Source organism: Microtus oregoni, unplaced genomic scaffold (genome assembly GCF_018167655.1).
Source record: "Microtus oregoni isolate MIOR12 unplaced genomic scaffold, Mior012 000014F_ref0000157, whole genome shotgun sequence".
Taxonomy (NCBI): domain Eukaryota; kingdom Metazoa; phylum Chordata; class Mammalia; order Rodentia; family Cricetidae; genus Microtus; species Microtus oregoni.
In genome coordinates, this window is record NW_024543073.1 from 27,002,102 (window position 1) to 27,015,333 (window position 13,232).

At 34.5% G+C, this 13,232-nt stretch overlaps 1 pseudogene; it reads left to right on the forward strand.

Moving 5' to 3' along the window:
* The first annotated feature begins 10,442 nt into the window (after positions 1-10,442).
* On the forward strand, positions 10,443-10,653 carry LOC121455616 (annotated as a pseudogene).
* Positions 10,654-13,232: the final 2,579 nt, after the last annotated feature.

The window sequence follows — 13,232 nt, forward strand, 5'->3', positions numbered from 1 at the left end:
GATTATGACATGGATGGGTTTCTATAGATCTATGGAAAGCAAAAATATTTTAAGTTCTGTACAAAAATAAAGACATCATCGAAGAATTGAATGATTATTTGAAAAAAAAAGAGGTAGGGGATAGCAATACTGCAAACCCATGGCTACATTGAAAAGTACAGTGACACAATGAATTTCTTATAATTAGAAGGAAGAAGCAGAAAATATGAATAGAATATTCCTTAATCCCATCTAGAGGTTACCCATCTTCACATCGAGGAGACTAAGTGCCTGGTGGATGAAAAGTAAAACTAAAGTATAATTATAAAGATGGGATGGTGATGTGGGATTCTTCTCTGTATGCTGTGAATAGCATTGGTTGATAAAGAATCTGTCTTAGGCCTGGCAGGGCAGAATAGAGGTAGGCAAAGAAAATGAAACTGAATGCTGGGAGAGAGAAGACATAGTCAGAGAGATGCCTTGTAGCCATGCCAGAGACAGGAACCAGATAGAGCTTTATCCTGTAAGCCACAGCCACGTGGCAATACACAGATTAATAGAAATGTATTAAAATAAGATGTAAAAGCTAGCCAATAAGAAACTAGAGATAATAGGCCAAGCAGCAATTTAATTAATACAGTTTCTGTGTGGTTATTTCAGGGCTGTGTATCTGGGAACAAACAAGCAGCCTCCTACAACAGGATGGGGGTTGAGAACATGAGAGCTTCAGTTTGCCCAATTTGGGGTGGCATGGAGAAAGAGAACAATGAAAGAGATACCTAGATAAAGGGAGTACTCCATTATGGGAGTAACCTGGTGCTAGGGAATTTCCTAGGATTCACAAGATAAACACAGTGAAAACTCCTAGAAATAATGAAGAAGGTGCTTGAACTGGCCTTTCCTTATAATTAGGTTAGTGACTGCCCTATTTGTCATCGTAGAACCTACATCAAGTAACTGATGGAAGTAGATGCCGAGGTCCACAGTCAAGCACTGGGCTGAGCTCCTGGAGTGCAGTTGAAGAGAGAGAGGGAGGAGGCATCATATGAGCAAGGCAGGTTAAGATCATGATGGGAAAATCCACAGAGACAGCTGACCCAAGCAAGTGGGAGCTCAGGAAATCTAGGCAGACAGCTGGGGAGCAAGCATGGAACCAAATTGGGCCCTCTGAGTGTGGGCTACAGTTCTGTAATTTGGTCTGTTTATGGAACCTCTGGCAGTGAACCAGGATCGATCCCTGGTCCATGAGCTGGAGCCCATTTGCTCAGGTGAGATATCTTGCTCAGCCTGGGCTTGGTCCTACCTACACTTGGTGTATCAGACTTTGTTGACTTCCCAAGGGAGGCCTTACCTTCTCTGAGGAGTGCATGTGGGTGGGATGGGGGGAGGTGTGGCAGAGGAGGAGAGAGAGTGGCAATTGGGATTGGTATGGAAAATGAGTAAAAAGTTTTACAGAAAAAGAGAGAACTTATAGTCAGTTGCAAAAATCTAAACACAAAGTGAAAAACAAAGGAGAAAACTATTAAGAATGAGGATCTGTGTAAGACACTGCCTTGCAGTCTTCTGGTATTATCATCTTCCCATCCCTTTTCCTGCAATGATTTCTGAGTCATAGGTGTAGGGGTTGCATTATAGATTTAATAATGTAGTTAAACGGTTCATAATTAGTTGTTCTCTGCATTTTGACAAGTTGTTGGTCTATGTAATAGCACGTTCTGTAAAAGAAGCTTCTTTGATAGCAATGAGTGCTAAAATTATCTTTATATATGAATATTCAAATTTAGAATATAATTATATTATTGTGGAATATGTATGTGTTTAACAATAATAAAGTGTCATTCCGAGATCACGGAATCCCCCCAAAACCAACCAGGAGACTGAGTCCTGTATGTAAAAGCAAAGAACCTTTATTCTTACACAAATTTGCAAACTCAGTCTTTCCATGTGTCTAATGTACTGGAATAATCAGAGAGCCCCAGAGCTCAGTTAGAGTTGGAATTTTATAGTAGTAAAGGTGGGGGTAAGAAATTTCTAAGTTTCAGGACCCCCAATTGGCTGACATTTGTCTAGGGGTGTCCTGGTGAAAGTGTGCTGGCAGGTGATCCTATTTACAATGGTTGAAATGTTATGCATTTCCTTTGGATGGTCTCTTTCTGGTTGGTGCCTGGGTAATCTCAGTTTGTGGTCCTTCCTGAAACCAGGTATTTCCTGAGGGTAAACTACTAAGACTTCTTAAGCCTCTCTTAAGCTTATCATGGCTGGGTCCTACAAAATCAGAGCATGAAATTGTGAGGGTGACACTGGAATAGTTTAATATTTGGAAGAAAATATGGAAATTATGTATGAATAAAACTCATATTTGAAATGCTCAAAAATAAATATATAAAAGTAGATCTTTTTAAAAATCCAAGGAACATCATTTAAAAAGAGATGTCATATGGTGGTCTCAGTATTATCTGAATGACAAACATGACTACTAGGATATTCTCTTTGATTTGGGGTCCTGGAATGTCATCAAAAAGCCTAAAATTAAAATTCAATTTAATAAACAATATCAGATAATGACTTAAATGATGCAATCTAAACCTAGAGCTCTTTAATCGTCTAGACAGATCCTATCCAAAGATAAATTGGAGAGTGTCAAATGAAATTCATGAGCCTTCTGACCAAAGTTGTATTCCTAATGAATCAAATTCCTTCTCAAGTTCATAATGATCCCAGTGTTAAAGACATCCTGTCATCACTGATTAATGCCATTTATGCCTTGTCAGGTAAAAATATGAAAATTTGGTTCCGTAAATGAAAAATTCTGAAGTTTTTATCTTTTGAAACTCTACCTAAATAACTAAAAAGTTTCATTTTGTATGGTAGTCAACAGTATCTTGCTAAGAAAAGACCTCCAGTTCTCATTACAGACCTATTATCATTACATTGAAAACAACTTCTTTCTCATAATATGTCTAGAAAATGAAGCAACCGAATTTTAAATATGCTGACAATAAATTTTAAATGTAGAATCTAGTAATCATGTTAAAATGAATGTTAGGATAATGAGGTGTTGAAAATTAATCAAGTATTTGTATAACTGACTATTACAAGCCTATGTGTTTTCTGAGTCTTTAAATTCATTTCTGCTAGGTTCTGTGCAATTTCCATTAGTTTAATTTGAATAGACAGCATGAACTTTTTACTGGAAAAGAAAAATTATAAACAAAAATATGAAAAATCTTAATCCTGTGACATACACATCTATAAGAAAACACTGATCATCAGTATATCAAAAGAAGTTAGTATAATATTGAAGAATATGTCATTAAAGATACAGACTATTTGAATAAAGAGTCCCTAGGCAAACTGTAGATTATACAGAAAACTTTTCTACCTCACTCTGGGTTAGACTGAATTTTGTTCAAGCCCCAAATATGCAAGTTTGTGGTGATTTGCATGACTGAAATGGAGCTTTCATTATTTCCTTGAACAGATTAGGGAAAAAAATCAGCTGAAATTGTTCTCCTGGAGGTTGCTCCAGGCCAAACTGGCAATAATAAAATAATAAATAAGGCTTTATGTGAGTCCGTGGAAAGAGCTTGTTGAAAGATGACTATATTCCACTCCATACCTTTTCTCTAAGGTAGTTTTGCAAAGCAGAGTTTCAGAATTTAGAAATTCTGATGTGAGAGTCACGCTGTGCCTCTGAAGCAGTTTATTGAAATTAAATAAAATGCGATGGACATTTATCTCGCTAAGAATGTTCTTTCCTCATCCTGCACTCTCTTAATAGGAGTCTTCATTGAACATAATTCTCAATTTTAGCTTTATTTCACTAAGTATGCACCTAGCCAGTGTTTCAGCAGCAAGGCAGATTCTCCCATTTTCAATGTTAAGTAATGAAAAGGTTCAGATTAGCTATACAAATATGAATCAAACTTATTTCTTGAGGGTTAACATCGGCAAGGCTTGTTTCTTAATTGGTTGTCACTGATTCCATTTTAATATTGCCATACACATATGGGAACATTTTCTGTGCTTTGTCATTAAGGAAAAATACATCGAGAGAATGTCTTCTTCCAAAGAAAATACGCAAGAAAGAAAGTCAGGAGCCAGTGTTTTAAACCATGAGAACAATGACAAAATATATAAGAAAAAAAAAGACACCCTTAGTTACTTATTTTTTTCAAAAATTGAAATAATAAATATATAAACACCTATACCATGTGGATCTATTCATAAATATTACTAATCTTTTAATTTGGGTCATGATGTTAAGTCCATTTTTATGTATAGACCACAGACCTGATCACCAATACTGCATAAAACTAATATGACATATAGCTGTAATCTCAGTACTCAAGCAGTTAAATCAGAGAATCAAGATCATTTTACATCACTACATACTCAGCTCCAGGCAACTATAGGATACTTGGACTTTGTGTGACAAAGGCATAGCAAAATTAAAAAGAACCGTAGATTAATGAAGAGATGGTGCATTTGGAAGTAAATCAGGAAGTGCATTTCTGTTAAGAGCTAATAAAATATTCCACATTCAAAAACTACTTATTTTTCTATTGACATTCTCAAATAAATGGCTTATATCTGTAATTTGTGTGACTGTTGTGAAATGCAAATATATCCAGGAGAAACCAGTACCATCTAGTTTAGATGAGGGTCTCATTTTTTATTTGCTATAGAAGCTTTAGAAGCCAGACAATGAGCGTCTGATAGAAAACATGCTATTAAAAATTCCCTTTCATTTGTTCCTGAGGAAAAAAAGTATAATAATATCAAGTTATGTGTTAGAGTTTTCACCTTCTTCTTCCTGGGGAACAATGTTAACTTCAATCTTGCGTTGCTTTTAAACTAACTTCACGATTGCCAAGGGACATGAAGCTTGACAGAGTTAGTCATTTTGTAAAACATGCTAGGTCAAGAAAGCTTTCATCCTCACTCTATTACATAGTCTCTCGAAATTGACAGAAAGCTTGAGACCGTGAAACTAAGTTGGCCTTAACAGAAGAGGCTAATAGTGGTAATTTTATTGTCTGTGTGAACTCAGGAATGCATTCCCGAAGCTCTAAGAGCTCATCAAAACCACTAGTATTGGTGAGTAAATCCAGATTTACAGGCTGAAATAGGAGTTGAAAGATGTTGGGCAGGGCAATAAGGTCACCATAGATTCAAAAGTTTTGATTTCTTAATCTCTGAAAATTAAATCAAAGTATTCCTTTCTTTATATTCTTTAGTAGTAAACTATAAATGCCAAACACTGTTTTAAACTTTTTATTTCAGTATGAAATAAAGGTATTTATGCTTTCTTTTAAAGTTAGATGCTAAAAGGTAGGAACTTTTACTTAAGTAACATCAGCAAGAATTGGTGATAAGAACCATAAAATAGTACTGTTTTAATATGCTTCTGAATGTACATATGAGATAGATATGAGGTTTTCAATACACACATAATCACACAGAGAAGATTAAAGTATTAATCAGATTAATTGTGGTAATCATTTTATGTGTATATTTGAATCAAAATATCAAGGTATGTATGTGGATATGTGCAAATAGAAACTTTCATACAATTTCATATTTATCAATTATTTCCTCTAAAAGTCAAACTGAGGCTTATATAATGTCAAAAATTGAAATATATGTTCTTATGATTACTACCTTCATGGCAATTGAGGTCTTCTATGAGAAAAGCTTAATTAAAAACTTCAGCGGGTCTTACTCTAGACAAACTAACATTACTTTCAATGTGGCAAACTCCGTTCTGTTGTAGCAGTGGCAACTGGAAATACCTATAAACTTTAGTTATCATATTTGGAAATAAGCCATTCATTTCATAGATTATTTGCACAAATTCCAACACTGTCAAACAAAACCAAATATTTTTATCTTTTCTCACAACTTTCACCCAAAAGAATATTTTCCTTTCTTAAGTTCTTTCATATATTTTTTGTGATATATTAAAAACTGAAATGCAGCATTTTGGTAACTCTGCTTAAATTTCTTTTTAGAAGTAAATATGTCTAATTATGTAATTAGAGAAATTATTTTGTACATAATAGTGAGACATAACACTATTTTACATGGAATTTTCTCTTTCCTGGCTTCAGATATGTTCTTTGTGTTTTATTTATTTTAAATTATATGATCAGTTATGCCACAGTTCCCTGTATTGTTTATTAAAACAATCACTATATCTCTTTATGTACACTATATATATTGAATGTAAATTCAATAACTATTTAAATAATTATTTTAAACACAATTAGAATACATTTGTTCCTTTATAAATTTTAATAAAATTAGTATGAAGCAGAATGCTGTATTCAATTCCTATACACAGAAAGTAAAAATGAGTATAATACATAGTTCATAGAAACTGCAATTTTCTGTTGTCTCAAGAATCATCTGTCATTTTGGTAACTTTTCTCTGTGCTTTGATAAACGTAATCAAACTGCTTTTACAGTATTCAGTTGACATTCATATATTATGTCTGAGAGTGCCCATAAGGTCAAACTTGATATGTGTTTCATTCATCAAGTTATTTCATCTTTGGGCTGATTCTGAATGTATTATATTTGTGTATTGTTCTGGAAAATGTCATCATTATGCATTCAGCTGAGGGTATATCCTTTTGTCACAAATTCATATTAAGTGCTATATCAGGAACACACAAACACATTCCTCAAAACACACATACACACACAGATACACAGAGAGCCACACACTCATATAAAATAAACACAAAAATACATTCATTCCAAACACTAACACTTACTTTCACTGCATAAGATTTTAGATATTGGACCAAAATATCAGAAACCATTGCTGTAGTTCATTCTAAATTGTTTTAAACAGTTTGAGTGCTTGGCATAACTTTAAATTGATTTAATCAGATATTAATTTATTCTTTCAAAATATATAATTCAATATATAAGTACCAATTTTACAATTGTTACCATTCTTAATGTGTGCTACATCCAGCACTATTTATATATAAAGTTAAAATAATTTAAGAAAAATTTAATTGATGAGGAATTAAAGCTCCATTTATCTTTAGAAACAAGAGTAAATGTTTATAACATAGTTGAAAAATATGCTGCTGAGGTCTCCATTTGTTTCAAAGAGAAGTTTCCTTAATAAGGGGTGTCTTAGTTGCTGTTCTATTGCTGTAAAGAGACAATATGACCTTGGGAACTATTATGAGAGAAGACATTTAATAGGTCCTTCAGTCCATTATCATAATGGATGGGATCATAGCAGCATACAGAAAGAACATAATGATGGAGAAACAGCTGAAAGTTCTACATCTGGATGCATAGGCAGTAGGACGAGAGAGAGAGACAGAGAGAGAGAGAGAGAGAGAGAGAGAGAGAGAGAGAGAGACAGAGAGAGAGAGACAGAGAGAGAGACAGAGAGAGAGAGACAGAGAGAGAGAGAGAGAGAGAGAGAGAGAGAGAGAGAGAGAGAGATATTCTGGGCCTGAGTTGGGCTTTTGAAGCCTCAAAGTCCACCCTCAGTGGCACACTTTCTCCCACATCCTACTCAGTACAAGGCCACATTTTCTATTGCTCTTCATGTAGTGCCATTCTTTAATGATTAAGAATTCACACATATGGGGCTATGCTAGCCATTCTTACAGAAACCGCCTTAAGTGGTGAGAATTGCGAAAAACAAACAAACAAAACATAAGTCATCAAATTTCCACAACCAAGAGATCCTGTGGTGTCCAGCCCCAACTTATAAATCTACAGTGCAATACCTGTAACTAAGGATCATTTCAGAAGAGGGGTTGAAACCTTATGAAAGCTAAAGTAAAAATTGTTTGCTGTGAGGTTGTGTCTTCTGGAAATATCAGAGAAACTACACCCATGGAGTCTTTTCACTATATCTCTCTTACTGTGGTCTGAAAACAATGACACCATCAGATATCCTAAAGGAAAGAAAGAAAATCTCACAAGGTTTAAGCTCTACACAAAGAACTACAAGCAATCAAGGAATGTTGAGAGTGAAAGAAATAACCTATTTTGCAGAAGAATCCAAATTATTTATCCAGTACCAAATAGTAAGTTCTGAAACAATATACATATAAATAACATTATATAAACAGAAAACGATAAACATACACTTTAAGACACACATATTATATATACTAACAATGACAGAAATAGAGACAATTAGGTACATGGTCAGAGCTGGAGGGAGGAAAGATAGAGGCATATTAATATAATATATATTATATAAAAACCCCATAATTTAATATTTGTCATTTCTTTGTTATTATCTATTTCTGGTAAGAGTGTAAATCAATTTGTCTTATATTATAAAAGAAGGTAGGAAAATGGGCCTTTGACACTGCTGGCAAAAGATCCACGTGAAAGTACGAAACTGTGAGAGTGTACAAATCTTGCCTGTGACTGGAAGGGTAAGGCAGACTAATTTGTTTTGCAAAATAAGCATAGAGTCATTATTGACCAACCTTTTTAAAAACTTTTGTATAGATGGTTGCAACTATTGATAAAAACTAAAGAAGCACAGTACTTATAATTACCTGTGGTTATCTGACTGATATTGAATTATATAAAGTAGATAACAGTACAAAAGAAAACATAATAAAATTTAAAAGACCAATGAACTGAGGTCTAGATTCACAAGTCTAGATTTTAAGCTTAACTCTGTGACTGGGAGAACATTATACTTTCTATTATGTAAAAAGGATTGTATAAAAAACAAAGTGCATTTTATAGTTCTATGGTCATAGCAATAGGAATGGTTTATTTAACAAAAGAATTAAATTATGTTTGGCAGAGAATTTTTTCTTTACAAAAAGAAAAATACCAGAGGTGTGGTTATGAAAACAGAATCTCTCATAAAGCACCAGTGTGTACAAACAGAATATGGACCTCAGGCAAGACTGCGGAGGTTAGAAGTTTAGTTTGGGGTGATTAGAAAGATCATTTACCCTTTTTGTAATATACAGAGTACAGTAGCAATTGAAATATTCTGTAGACTTTTCAAATCTGTAGATTTTCAAATCTCTATCAGATTAACCTTCTTAAAACAAAACTCAGTACTTCTAAAAATCTACATTAGAAAATAAAATTTTCAAATTTAATTGATTATTATATGATTATAGACCATAACTATTATACAATGGTCAAGTGGTTTTTCATGTAATTAAGTCCATATATTAGTATTTATACTAACACTGAGTAGTTCTGAAAGAAAAACTTATTGAAATGTCTTTTGGTTTAGTTGTATAAAGAATCAGAGAGAGCAACATGCATCAGTTATTATCTGCTTTGAAATATCCACTTAGATGCAGAGAAGTTAAAAAAATAAGGAAAAGGGTATAAAACATTCTGGAATAATTTTAAGAAAATTCAGAGGTGTAATGACAATCCTGAAGTTTTATAAATAAAACTGCTAAAATGGAACTTTCTCAGTTAAAGAAGAAATCTTTGCAATGATTAATTTCTTCATGATTAACAGAAAAGAGCTCTTAATTTGAGATACTCAGGATATTTCTATGGATGACAACTGTTGTTTCCTTGGGGAGTTTGCAAATGTTACATCTTCCCACTCCCCACCAATGTAAGGTAACAGAATGTACCAGATTGAATGAGGCCACCAAAGGGGAAGCCAGGAAAGGTAGAGGTGAATAGGAAGAGTGCTAGGACACTGAGCACTTTCAAGTAACTGGTTAATCAAACTGTAATTGCCAGGTTGTTTGAGAGAAATTAATGTCTTTGAGAGTTTAATTATGAAATTATATTGTCAGTTGGTAAATGACTGACTGCATTTTACCAAGGTGCATGACTAGGACACATCTGAGTTTGGGTTTCACTATGAGATCAGGCACCAGATATTTTAATGAATCTGATTATTCATGCATATGCAAATTTTCTAGATTCTTTTGTATTATTTTAGCTCATGGAGTGTAGGAATAGAAAAGTTTTAACAATGATCACCTATTTCATTGTATTCTATTCATCACGTTAGCATAAAAGCAAGAAGGAACAAATGACTGTGTTTATTCTCTGAGGATCTAAGCTACAGAAAGTTGTAAAAAAGAAAGAGTGATGTTCGTGAAAAGTAGAGATTTTAAGAATTCAGAACTACACTGATGTACTATTTATCACATTTATGGTATATATCTTAAAAATTATAACCATGTGTTCCAAACTTAATATTATCAAAAACAAAGAAAGCTTAAAAAAAACAAAGTAAATAAAAATCAAAGTAAACAAATTAGAAAATGGGAAATTTTACACTGAAACATTAAAATGTAATATGTAAAACTGATGCATAATTAAGCCTTCAATGAACATTTGTTGAAATAGCAGAGAAAGAAAGAAGGAAATCAGTAAAAAAAATAAATAAATAAAGTTGAAATTATTCTACAAGTTTCTTTTGTTACTATCAAAAGTTGTCCCCTCTCCACCTGATCGCCGTCATCATGGACACGAGTCGCGTGCAGCTCATCAAGCTCGCTAGGGTAATCAAAGTGCTGGGCAGGACCCCGTTGGCAGGGACAGTGCACGCAGGTGCATGTGGAATTTATGGATGACACCAGCCGCTCCATCATCCAAAACGTCAAAGGTCCCATTCAAGAGGCAGATGTTCTCACCCTATTGGAGTCAGAAAGAGAGGCTCGGAGGTTGCTCTGACTGATGCACCACTTGGCCCATGATGACCTGCGACTATTAAATAAAACATTTGTATTGTTTTTTTGTTTTATTTTAAAGTTATATTAAATGAGACTCCTCGAAAATAAACCCAATTATTGGAATACAAACTGCAAGGTAGAAAATGTAAGGGCTCACTGATTATAAAATAGCTTCACCTCACAATTAATGTGCATTGATTAAGGGAAGTTAGTAACTGTAGAGTAAAATTAGAGCCCTTATGTAATATTTAAGTTCAAAATTATTGAAAGAGAAACTTTCATTGTTACAAATTTAATTAGTGTAATTGAGGGGAAAGACAGGTTATAAATCATTATCACATTTCTCTGGATTTTTATTAGTCACAGAAATTCTGAAAAAAGGATTTCAGGTTAAAGCATATCTTTAGTGTGGGATTCCCCTTTGTGTGCTGTCATCACCATTAATGAATAAAGAAACTGCCTTGGCCTGTTGATAGGGCAGAACTTAAGCAGGGAAGATGTACTAAAGAAGAAAGAGCAGAGCCAGAGAGCCGCCATGGGGCTGCCGCCATGGGGCCACTGCCAGAGTAAGACATGCTGAATCTTCAACGTTAAGCCACTGCCACTAGGCGGTATACAGATTAATAGAAATGGGTTAAATTAATATAAGAGTTAGTCAATAAGAAGCTAGAGCTAATGGGCCAAGCAATGATTTAATTAATACAATTTCTATATGGTTATTTCTGTTCTTGGTGGCCGGGACAAACAAGCGTGCCCTCCTCCTACATTTCTTCGTGTTTAAATAGATTCTGATCAAGACGGCTTAATAAAGTAGATACTACAATCTAATGAGCCATATAACTTAATCTATTTCCTAGTGCATTACAATTTATGTCCATATTCCACTTACTCACTAAATATTTAGAAGGATTGTATCATTTAAAAGTATATAGTATATAATTTAGTTAAAATAATTTGTTGTTTAAAATGCAACCAACCCTTGAGTCTCCAGCAGGTCCTTTTGCTAGTGGATGATTAATTCCCAGTGCTGATGATTGCAGTCTGATCAGGGTAATGATCATTGGGAGTGGGTTTGTTGTCATTGCTGCTGCTTGCTTGCCTTTGTTTGATTGCTCTTGACTGAGAGAAGCTAAACCTTTAAATCTGTTTTTTTTTTTCTTAGAAAGAGAAAAGGAAAGAGAAGTAAAATATATCTTGGATAAACTACTGATTAGTAGAACATTTTCTGGTGTCTGAAAGAAACTCATGACCATGTTCAATACTTTTTACAAATAGCTTTTATTGAATGTTTTCTTTGATAATTCTCTGAATACATAATGATACAAAGTGCTTTTGATGGTTGGAACTCCCTCATTCACATATCTCTCTCCCACTCTTACTCTCCTCTCCTCCCTTGTCTACATTTATGTCCCTTAAAGAAAAAAGATGTTTTCCAATTCATCCACCTTTTCCTGGGCTATTGTGCAATTTTTTTTTTTTTTGTCCTTAAAGACCAATTTGCTGTGTTCAAATGCTATTGACTGTCTGGTCATCTACTAAAGCATGATCAAGAACACTCTTACAAAAATCTTTCTCTCCATCTCCGGTAGCTATACAATTCCCAATAGCTCTATTTTGTGGGATGAGATTGATTGCTTGACTCCTCTTTTTGTGTTGGGATTTGGTTTGTCTTGGGTTTTCAAAGATTTATGCATGCTGTCCCAATCACTTTGAGTGTGCACATGCAGTTGCCACTCTGCGTCCAGAATATATTGCTTCATGTGCCTATACTTTACCCGTCTTCTGCAATGATCTCTGAGTCTTTGGGGAGAAGGAATGTGATTTTTGGGCAGAACATTTTGTAGTCTCTTGTTGTTTGAATTCCTGATAATTTTTGGGTCACCGTGTCAAACATTATCCCCTATTATCCACTACAAACAGATGCTTCTTGTATGAGGGGTGAGAGATGCAATGATACATTATGGTAAAGATAAGTCATTAGTTATCAGGAATTGGTTTAAAACTCTTTTCTTTCTTTCTTTCTTTCTCTCTCTCTCTCTTTCTTTCTTTCTCTCATTCTTTCTTTCTTTCTTTTAACCATCATAACAGTGTTTCTCCCTTAGGACTAAAATAATCTGACTAGGGATGTATTGTTCACCTGATAATGCTTCCAGGTATGTATGGGTTTTATCCTCTGGAGCTGGCTTTAAATCCAAGCAAGATATAATATTTTACTCCCTTGATGTTCATGTCATTATTATACAAGCATTTGTGCCTTGCCATGGCAGTGTGTGATGATCTGAATAAAAGTTGTTCCTCTTTAGGATCACCAATTATAGACTCCGTGACCTTTATTTATGGCTAGAAACCAATTATGAGTGAGTACATCCCATGTTCATCTTTTGGGGTCTGGGTGAGCAAACGAGAGAGACAGAGAGGAGGGAGAGAGAGAAAGGAGGGTAGAGGGAGAGAGGCAGAGACCTATCTCTTCGGAAGAACAGGGAAAAGAGAGACCTGAGTAGGTGGAACATGGGTCTTAAAGGGACTTTTGTACCTGCCTACAAACTAGGACCCTGGGTTGGCCAGGGTACAGCTAAGGTA